The sequence below is a fragment of the Oncorhynchus masou genome, chromosome 22, assembly GCF_036934945.1.
Source record: "Oncorhynchus masou masou isolate Uvic2021 chromosome 22, UVic_Omas_1.1, whole genome shotgun sequence".
NCBI classification, from domain to species: Eukaryota; Metazoa; Chordata; class Actinopteri; order Salmoniformes; family Salmonidae; genus Oncorhynchus; species Oncorhynchus masou.
The window spans coordinates 53,816,565-53,827,461 of NC_088233.1; the positions used below are offsets into that span (position 1 = coordinate 53,816,565).

At 50.7% G+C, this 10,897-nt stretch overlaps 1 pseudogene; it reads right to left on the minus strand.

Annotated features, from left to right (window-relative positions):
- Positions 1-415: 415 nt before the first annotated feature.
- LOC135509691 (nuclear cap-binding protein subunit 3-like) overlaps positions 416-10,897 on the minus strand; it is a 30,578-nt pseudogene continuing 20,096 nt past the window's right edge.

Consider the following 10,897-nt stretch of genomic DNA (forward strand, 5'->3'; position numbering starts at 1 on the left):
ATTTATATTGCCCTTTAAATATTTGACATGACTTGAATTGTAGGTAGGCCATCAGTAAAATGTCACAGAAACACATTTGATCAGAACACCAGTCCCATGGGCTGCAGAGATCATGTGCATCCTGTCCTGACAAACATAACTTCTCTACACATCAGACAATTCTGTCCAGTTCTTTTGTGTTGGTACGATGGACCAGGTCACAGCGACGGGGGCCCATAAGGATCTAAACAGAGACGAGTAACTCAAGGGGAGAGCAGGGGTGGTCACCTTTCTGCTCTAGATGAAGGCATGACCCAATCCACACTGATCTAAACCTTCCCCCACCATTTGTATTTATTCTGCATTTCACTCACACCTCTTCCCCGTTTCTATCAACATGTCTCGCTCCCCTACTCATTCTCTGCCCCCTCCCTACTCATTCTCTGCCCCCTCCCTACCCCTCCTCTCCCTCAGTCTCTCAGGAGTCTGAGTCGGACCCGTTGCTGCTCTCCCGGCTGATCTCTATCTGTAGCGAGGGCAGGTTGTCAAGCCGACTCCTCTTCATCTTGTGGGTCTGCTTTTCCTTCTGTTTGATCAAGGCCCCCCACACCTTCTGCAGTGCAGAGTCGTTCTCCTTCTCAACGTCTTCTTCTCCCCGCCCCCAACCTGGAGCTGGTTGCTCCCGAACCCGCTCTGTGACTGGGAGGCTTCCGCTCGGGAACTTCGCCCTTATAGGAGGAGGGGCCGAGCCTGTTCCACAGACGACCTGGAGAGGGAGGGTGTTCAATATTAATTTCTTGGTGACTGGGGGGGCAGTATTGAGTAGCATATAATATGCATATAATTAGTATATTTGGATTGAAAACACACTGAAGTTTCTAAAACTGTTTGAATGATGTCTGAGTGTAACAGAACTCATATGGCAGGCGAAAACCTGAGAAAAAAATCCAACCAGGAAGTGGGAAATTGGTCGGAAGTTGGTCGTTTTTCAACTCATTCCCTATTGAAGACAGTAGGATATTGATCATGTTGCACTTCCTAAGGCTTCCACTAGTCAACAGTCTCTAGAACCTTGTTTGATGCTTCTACTGTGAAGGAGGGCCAAATGAGAGGGGAATGAGTAAGGTGTCTGGCAGAGAGCCCCGGGCTCGTGATGCGCGTTAATGTGAAAGTTGCCTCCATTGCTTTTTTACAGACAAAAGGAATTCTCTGGTTGCAATATTATTGAAGAAATATGTTAAAAACATCCTAAAGATTGATTCTATACTTAGTTTGACATATTTCTATGACCTCTAATATAACTTTTTGGACTTTTCATCCGACCTTTCGGCTGGACTTGCACGCGCGTTTGGATTTGTTTACGAAATGCCCAACAAAGGAAGGTATTTGGACATAAATTATGAACTTTATCGAACAAATCAAACATTTATTGTGGAACTGGGATTCCTGGGAGTGCATTCTGATGAAGATTATCAAAGGTAAGTGAATATTTATAATGCTAATTCTGACTGTTGACTGCACAACATGGCGGATATCTCTTTGGCTGTTTTGGACTCGGAGCGCTGTACTCAGATTATTGCATGGTGTGCTTTTTCCGTAAAGCTTTTTTGAAATCTGACACAGCGGTTGCATTAAGGAGAAGTTTATCTATAATTCCATGCATAACAGTTGAATATTTTAGCAATGGTTATTATGAGTATATCTGTGAATTGATGTGGCTCTCTGCAAAATCACTGGATGTTTTGGAAATACTGAACATAACACGCCAATGTAAACTGAGATTTTTGGATATAAATAGGCACTTTATCGAACAAAACATACATGTATTGTGCAACATGAAGTCCTATGAGTGTCATCTGATGATGATCTTCAAAGGTTAGTGATTAATTTGATGTCTATTTCTGCATTTTGTGACTCCTCTCTTTGGCTGGATAAATGGCTGTTTTTCTGTGGCTTGGTGGTGACTTAATCGTTTGTGGTGCTTTCGCTGTAAAGCCTTTTTGAAATCAGATACTGTGGCTGGATTAACAAGAATGATATCTTTAAAATGGTGTAAAATACTTATATGCTTGAGGAATTTTAATTGTGAGATTTTTGTTGTTTTGAATTTGGCACCCTGCACTTTCACTGGCTGTTGAAGGGGTGGGACGCTGCCATCCCAAATATCCCAGAGAGGTTAAAGCACTTTCTATCAGTGTCTTTTCAACAAACCTACTGCATTAATGACTAATAGCAGTATATGGACATGTGCGTTTTTCTTCCTTATTTACTTGATTTCCCGTCTTTGGAAGAATCGGGGTGGAGGCCGCGGGTGTCTTGTATTACCACGCCCAGTCGCCTGTGCACATCTGTGATCGGCTCTCGGGGAGGGGATGAGTCTCGGGAGGCGACGGGAGAGGTGGAGTGTCGTCTCTCAGAAGAGTACGGCCTCTTCCCTAACCGCTGCCTCACATCTACACACACACACAACCCAGAACATGGTTAAATACAGCAGTGTCCGGGAACAATATTACATTGATAATGTTATTTATATTTATGTATTACTTCAGTTTATTTTTGTAAATAATTGAACACTTTTCTTATTAAAACTGCATTGTTGGTTAAGGGCTTGTAATTCAGCATTTCACTGTAAGGTCTACACAGGTTGTATTCGCCACATGACAAAAAAAAAAAAAAAGAGAGTTGATTGACTTTGGAGAGTGGTGGACAACTGACCCGTACTTCCAATGCTGGCCACAGGGTGGCGATGTTTGTGCTGGGATTGGCCACGTCTCTTCTCCTCCAATAGCTGCCTCACGTCAATCACTTTCTCCACCGCACTGCTTTTGGTCTCGCCCACCGATCCTCCACCAATCCTGCTCCGGATGCCACTACCCCCCGAGCCGCTGTCACGCCGAACAGCAGAGTGTCTGAAAAACACAGACAGCAAATGTTTTCACTATGTTTACCTATATTAAAAAGGGTCCACATTCTACACTCACAGAAAAAGACTAAGCTCCTGAGGTTGGTCATGGCCTTGTCAGGATACATGGTCACCCACCACCCACTGACCGTATAGTCCTGAGGTTGGTCATGGCCTTGTCAGAATACATGGTCACCCACCCACTGACCCCTGACTCAGTATCAGCCCTGAGGTTGGTCATGGCCTTGTCAGAATACATGGTCACCCACCACCCACTGACCGTATAGCCCTGAGGTTGGTCATGGCCTTGTCAGAATACATGGTCACCCACCACCCACTGACCGTATAGCCCTGAGGTTGGTCATGGCCTTGTCAGGATACATGGTCACCCACCACCCACTGACCGTATAGTCCTGAGGTTGGTCATGGCCTTGTCAGAATACATGGTCACCCACCACCCACTGACCGTATAGTCCTGAGGTTGGTCATGGCCTTGTCAGGATACATGGTCACCCACCACCCACTGACCGTATAGTCCTGAGGTTGGTCATGGCCTTGTCAGAATACATGGTCACCCACCACCCACTGACCGTATAGTCCTGAGGTTGGTCATGGCCTTGTCAGAATACATGGTCACCCACCACCCACTGACCGTATAGCCCTGAGGTTGGTCATGGCCTTGTCAGAATACATGGTCACCCACCACCCACTGACCGTATAGTCCTGAGGTTGGTCATGGCCTTGTCAGAATACATGGTCACCCACCACCCACTGACCGTATAGTCCTGAGGTTGGTCATGGCCTTGTCAGAATACATGGTCACCCACCACCCACTGACCGTATAGTCCTGAGGTTGGTCATGGCCTTGTCAGAATACATGGTCACCCACTGACCGTATAGCCCTGAGGTTGGTCATGGCCTTGTCAGAATACATGGTCACCCACCACTGACCGTATAGTCCTGAGGTTGGTCATGGCCTTGTCAGAATACATGGTCACCCACTGACCGTATAGCCCTGAGGTTGGTCATGGCCTTGTCACTGATGGTCACCCACCACCCACTGACCGTATAGTCCTGAGGTTGGTCATGGCCTTGTTGGTCATGGCCTTGTCAGAATACATGGTCACCCCCACTGACCGTATAGTCCATGGTCATGGCCTTGTCAGAATACATGGTCACCCACTGACCGTATAGTCCTGAGGCCTTTGAATACATGGTCATGGCCTTGTGGCCTTGTCAGAATACATGGTCACCCACCACCCACTGACCGTATAGCCCTGAGGTTGGTCATGGCCTTGTCAGAATACATGGTCACCCACTGACCGTATAGTCCTGAGGTTGGTCATGGCCTTGTCAGAATACATGGTCACCCACCACCCACTGACCGTATAGTCCTGAGGTTGGTCATGGCCTTGTCAGAATACATGGTCACCCACCACCCACTGACCGTATAGTCCTGAGGTTGGTCATGGCCTTGTCAGAATACATGGTCACCCACCACCCACTGACCGTATAGTCCTGAGGTTGGTCATGGCCTTGTCAGGATACATGGTCACCCACCACCCACTGACCGTATAGTCCTGAGGTTGGTCATGGCCTTGTCAGAATACATGGTCACCCACTGACCGTATAGTCCTGAGGTTGGTCATGGCCTTGTCAGAATACATGGTCACCCACTGACCGTATAGCCCTGAGGTTGGTCATGGCCTTGTCACATGGTCACCCACCACCCACTGACCGTATAGTCCTGAGGTTGGTCATGGCCTTGTCAGAATACATGGTCACCCACTGACCAGTCCTGAGGTTGGTCATGGCCTTGTCAGAATATGGTTATCCACCACCCACTGACCGTATAGTCCTGAGGTTGGTCATGGCCTTGTCAGAATACATGGTCACCCACCACCCACTGACCGTATAGTCCTGAGGTTGGTCATGGCCTTGTCAGAATACATGGTCACCCACCACCCACTGACCGTATAGCCCTGAGGTTGGTCATGGCCTTGTCAGAATACATGGTTACCCACCACCCACTGACCGTATAGTCCTGAGGTTGGTCATGGCCTTGTCAGGATACATGGTCACCCACCACCCACTGACCGTATAGTCCTGTCATGGCCTTGTCAGGATACATGGTGACCCACTGACCATGGCCTTGTCAGGATACATGGTCACCCACCACCCACTGACCGTATAGTCCTGAGGTTGGTCATGGCCTTGTCAGGATACATGGTCACCCACCACCCACTGACCGTATAGTCCTGAGGTTGGTCATGGCCTTGTCAGGATACATGGTCACCCACCACCCACTGACCGTATAGCCCTGAGGTTGGTCATGGCCTTGTCAGAATACATGGTCACCCACCACCCACTGACCGTATAGTCCTGAGGTTGGTCATGGCCTTGTCAGAATACATGGTCACCCACTGACCGTATAGCCCTGAGGTTGGTCATGGCCTTGTCAGAATACATGGTCACCCACCACCCACTGACCGTATAGTCCTGAGGTTGGTCATGGCCTTGTCAGAATACATGGTCACCCACACCACCCACTGACCTTGTATAGTCCTGAGGTTGGTCATGGCCTTGTCAGAATACATGGTCACCCACTGACCGTATAGCCCTGAGGTTGGTCATGGCCTTGTCAGAATACATGGTCCACCACCCACTGACCGTATAGTCCTGAGGTTGGTCATGGCCTTGTCAGAATACATGGTGACCAGCCCTGAGGTTGGTCACCACACCCACTGACCGTATAGTCCTGAGGTTGGTCATGGCCTTGTCAGAATACATGGTCACCCACCACCCACTGACCGTATAGTCCTGAGGTTGGTCATGGCCTTGTCAGAATACATGGTCACCCACTGACCGTATAGCCCTGAGGTTGGTCATGGCCTTGTCAGAATACATGGTCACCCACCACCCACTGACCGTATAGCCCTGAGGTTGGTCATGGCCTTGTCAGAATACATGGTCACCCACACTAACCGTATAGTCCTGAGGTTGGTCATGGCCTTGTCAGAATACATGGTCACCCACCACCCACTGACCGTATAGTCCTGAGGTTGGTCATGGCCTTGTCAGAATACATGGTCACCCACCACCCACTGACCGTATAGTCCTGAGGTTGGTCATGGCCTTGTCAGAATACATGGTCACCCACTGACCGTATAGTCCTGAGGTTGGTCATGGCCTTGTCAGAATACATGGTCACCCACTGACCGTATAGTCCTGAGGTTGGTCATGGCCTTGTCAGAATACATGGTCACCCACTGACCGTATAGCCCTGAGGTTGGTCATGGCCTTGTCAGAATACATGGTCACCCACCACCCACTGACCGTATAGCCCTGAGGTTGGTGGCCTTGTCAGGATACATGGTCACCCACTGACCGTAGAGTCCTGAGGTTGGTCATGGCCTTGTCAGAATACATGGTCACCCACTGACCGTATAGTCCTGAGGTTGGTCATGGCCTTGTCAGAATACATGGTCACCCACTGACCGTATAGTCCTGAGGTTGGTCATGGCCTTGTCAGAATACATGGTCACCCACCACCCACTGACCGTATAGTCCTGAGGTTGGTCATGGCCTTGTCAGAATACATGGTCACCCACCACCCACTGACCGTATAGTCCTGAGGTTGGTCATGGCCTTGTCAGAATACATGGTCACCCACTGACCGTATAGTCCTGAGGTTGGTCATGGCCTTGTCAGAATACATGGTCACCCACCACCCACTGACCGTATAGTCCTGAGGTTGGTCATGGCCTTGTCAGAATACATGGTCACCCACCACCCACTGACCGTATAGTCCTGAGGTTGGTCATGCCCTTGTCAGAATACATGGTCACCCCTGACCGTATACCCTGAGGTTGGTCATGGCCTTGTCAGAATACATGGTCACCCACCACCCACTGACCGTATAGCCCTGAGGTTGGTCATGGCCTTGTCAGGATACATGGTCACCCACCACCCACTGACCGTCAGAATACAGTCACCCACTGATAGCCCTGAGGTTGGTCATGGCCTTGTCAGAATACATGGTCACCCACTGACCGTATAGTCCTGAGGTTGGTCATGGCCTTGTCAGAATACATGGTCATCCACCACCCACTGACCGTATAGTCCTGAGGTTGGTCATGGCCTTGTCAGGATACATGGTCACCCACCCACTGAGGTTGGTCATGGCCCACTGACCTATAGTCCTGAGGTTGGTCATGGCCTTGTCAGAATACATGGTCACCCACCACCCACTGACCGTATAGCCCTGAGGTTGGTCATGGCCTTGTCAGAATACATGGTCACCCACCACCCACTGACCGTATAGTCCTGAGGTTGGTCATGGCCTTAGCCCTGAGGTTGGTCATGGCCTTGTCAGAATACATGGTCACCCACCACCCACTGACCGTATAGTCCTGAGGTTGGTCATGGCCTTGTCAGGATACATGGTCACCCACTGACCGTATAGCCCTGAGGTTGGTCATGGCCTTGTCAGAATACATGGTCACCCACCACCCACTGACCGTATAGTCCCGAGGTTGGTCATTGCCTTGTCAGAATACATGGTCACCCACTGACCGTATAGCCCTGAGGTTGGTCATGGCCTTGTCAGAATACATGGTATCCACCACCCACTGACCGTATAGTCCTGAGGTTGGTCATGGCCTTGTCAGAATACATGGTCACCCACCACCCACTGACCGTATAGCCCTGAGGTTGGTCATGGCCTTGTCAGAATACATGGTCACCCACCACCCACTGACCGTATAGCCCTGAGGTTGGTCATGGCCTTGTCAGAATACATGGTCACCCACCACCCACTGACCGTATAGTCCTGAGGTTGGTCATGGCCTTGTCAGGATACATGGTCACCCACCACCCACTGACCGTATAGTCCTGAGGTTGGTCATGGCCTTGTCAGGATACATGGTCACCCACTGACCGTATAGTCCTGAGGTTGGTCATGGCCTTGTCAGAATACATGGTCACCCACCACCCACTGACCGTATAGCCCTGAGGTTGGTCATGGCCTTGTCAGAATACATGGTCACCCACCACCCACTGACCGTATAGTCCTGAGGTTGGTCATGGCCTTGTCAGAATACATGGTTACCCACCACCCACTGACCGTATAGCCCTGAGGTTGGTCATGGCCTTGAATACATGGTCACCCACCACCCATACATGGTCATGGCCTTGTCACATGGTCACCCACTGACCGTATAGCCCTGAGGTTGGTCATGGCCTTGTCAGAATACATGGTCACCCACCACCCACTGACCGTATAGTCCTGAGGTTGGTCATGGCCTTGTCAGAATACATGGTCACCCACTGACCGTATAGCCCTGAGGTTGGTCATGGCCCAGAATACATGGTCACCCACTGACCGTAGAGTCCTGAGGTTGGTCATGGCCTTGTCAGAATACATGGTCACCCACTGACCGTATAGCCCTGAGGTTGGTCATGGCCTTGTCAGAATACATGGTCATCCACCACCCACTGACCGTATAGTCCTGAGGTTGGTCATGGCCTTGTCAGGATACATGGTCACCACACTAGCCCTGAGGTTGGTCACCGAATACATGGTCACCCACTGACCGTATAGTCCTGAGGTTGGTCATGGCCTTGTCAGAATACATGGTCACCCACCACCCACTGACCGTATAGCCCTGAGGTTGGTCATGGCCTTGTCAGAATACATGGTCACCCACTGACCGTATAGCCCTGAGGTTGGTCATGGCCTTGTCAGAATACATGGTCACCCACCACCCACTGACCGTATAGCCCTGAGGTTGGTCATGGCCTTGTCAGAATACATGGTCACCCACCACCCACTGACCGTATAGTCCTGAGGTTGGTCATGGCCTTGTCAGAATACATGGTCACCCACCACCCACTGACCGTATAGTCCTGAGGTTGGTCATGGCCTTGTCAGGATACATGGTCACCCACCACCCACTGACCGTATAGCCCTGAGGTTGGTCATGGCCTTGTCAGAATACATGGTCACCCACTGACCGTATAGTCCTGAGGTTGGTCATGGCCTTGTCAGAATACATGGTCACCCACCACCCACTGACCGTATAGCCCTGAGGTTGGTCATGGCCTTGAGAATACATGGTCACCCACTGACCGTATAGCCCTGAGGTTGGTCATGGCCTTGTCAGGATACATGGTCACCCACCACCCACTGACCGTATAGTCCTGAGGTTGGTCATGGCCTTGTCAGGATACATGGTCACCCACTGACCGTATAGTCCTGAGGTTGGTCATGGCCTTGTCAGAATACATGGTCACCCACTGACCGATAGAGGTTGGTCATGGCCTTGTCAGAATACATGGTCACCCACTGACCGTATAGTCCTGAGGTTGGTCATGGCCTTGTCAGAATACATGGTCACCCACCACCCACTGACCGTATAGTCCTGAGGTTGGTCATGGCCTTGTCAGAATACATGGTCACCCACCACCCACTGACCGTATAGTCCTGAGGTTGGTCATGGCCTTGTCAGAATACATGGTCACCCACTGACCGTATAGTCCTGAGGTTGGTCATGGCCTTTGTCAGAATACATGGTCACCCACCACCCACTGACCGTATAGTCCTGAGGTTGGTCATGGCCTTGTCAGAATACATGGTCACCCACCACCCACTGACCGTATAGTCCTGAGGTTGGTCATGGCCTTGTCAGAATACATGGTCACCCACTGACCGTATAGTCCTGAGGTTGGTCATGGCCTTGTCAGAATACATGGTCACCCACCACCCACTGACCGTATAGTCCTGAGGTTGGTCATGGCCTTGTCAGACATGGTCACCCACTGGATACATGGTCACCCACTGACCGGAGTCCTGAGGTTGGTCATGGCCTTGTCAGAATACATGGTCACCACCCACTGACCGTATAGTCCTGAGGTTGGTCATGGCCTGTGTCAGAATACATGGTTCACCCACTGACCGTATAGTCCTGAGGTTGGTCATGGCCTTGTCAGAATACATGGTTACCCACTGACCGTATAGCCCTGAGGTTGGTCATGGCCTTGTCAGGATACATGGTCACCCACCACCCACTGACCGTATAGCCCTGAGGTTGGTCATGGCCTTGTCAGAATACATGGTCACCCACCACCCACTGACCGTATAGCCCTGAGGTTGGTCATGGCCTTGTCAGAATACATGGTCACCCACTGACCGTATAGCCCTGAGGTTGGTCATGGCCTTGTCAGAATACATGGTCACCCACTGACCGTATAGCCCTGAGGTTGGTCATGGCCTTGTCAGGATACATGGTCACCCACCACACACTGACCGTATAGCCCTGAGGTTGGTCATGGCCTTGTCAGAATACATGGTCACCCACCACCCACACCGTATAGCCCTGAGGTTGTCATGGCCTTGTCAGAATACATGGTCACCCACTGACCGTATAGCCCTGAGGTTGGTCATGGCCTTGTCAGAATACATGGTCACCCACTGACCGTATAGCCCTGAGGTTGGTCATGGCCTTGTCAGGATACATGGTCACCCACCACCCACTGACCGTATAGTCCTGAGGTTGGTCATGGCCTTGTCAGAATACATGGTCACCCACCACCCACTGACCGTATAGTCCTGAGGTTGGTCATGGCCTTGTCAGAATCACATGGTCACCCACCACCCACTGACCGTATAGTCCTGAGGTTGGTCATGGCCTTGTCAGAATACATGGTCACCCACCACCCACTGACCGTATAGTCCTGAGGTTGGTCATGGCCTTGTCAGAATACATGGTCACCCACTGACCGTATAGTCCTGAGGTTGGTCATGGCCTTGTCAGAATACATGGTCACCCACCACCCACTGACCGTATAGCCCTGAGGTTGGTCATGGCCTTGTCAGAATACATGGTCACCCACTGACCGTATAGCCCTGAGGTTGGTCATGGCCTTGTCAGAATACATGGTTACCCACCACCCACTGACCGTATAGCCCTGAGGTTGGTCTCGACCTCGTCTGCGTACATGGTCATCTTCATGCTC